This window comes from Egretta garzetta, unplaced genomic scaffold (genome assembly GCF_000687185.1).
Source record: "Egretta garzetta isolate BGI_Z169 unplaced genomic scaffold, ASM68718v1 scaffold713, whole genome shotgun sequence".
Lineage (NCBI taxonomy): Eukaryota > Metazoa > Chordata > Aves > Pelecaniformes > Ardeidae > Egretta > Egretta garzetta.
This window is the reverse complement of record NW_009259104.1, coordinates 1,289,089-1,289,784: the sequence shown is the minus strand read 5'-3', so window position 1 is coordinate 1,289,784 and position 696 is coordinate 1,289,089.

Here is a 696-nt window from a genome sequence, read left to right as displayed (position 1 = left end):
TGGTAGTTGGCGCTTCAGTATAAACAAAACCAAAAAAAAAAAAAAATTGCGCGTCCTCTTGAGTCGTTTTAGCAAGCAAATCTTTTCAGTCCTGTTTTTATTTTAAGGACTTTAGCTAGATTGTCCGCTTTTTTTTTTATTTACGGGAGGATGCTTACAGGGTGTGTTTAAGCGAGCACTGGTGAGCAACTTACTTAAATCACTGCTTTGGGATAATCTGCTCGTTGGCACCGTCAGCCCGTCCCGGTTTTCCCTCTGTCTTACGTGCTTGATCAATACCGTCTAGTTCGGCGGAGCCGATGAAACGGAGTTGAAGAAAACTGCGACCAGCGGCCCTCGCCCCGGCTTGGCTCTCACCTGGAGTCGGTCAGGGCGAGTACAGCTGGTGGGGCTGACAGGATTTGGGATCCGGTGCAGGAAACCCAAGTGCGCGGTCAGGCTTTAGGAACTTTCTGTCCCAGCAGAAGGCACACAACGACGAAACGGCTCCTACGAAAGTCGTGGCCTTTTAAAGGTTGAATTTAAAGTAGAAAATTGACACACACGCGCACGAGGAAAAAAAAAAAAAAAGAAAACAGAAAATAAACGGATTTCTTTTCCTCCTTTCGACCGTCTCTCCGCTGATTCCCGCCTCCATACAGCGAATGGCAACCGGGGACCTTCGGGGGAGCATCCCCGGCCGTGTGGCTTGCTCCC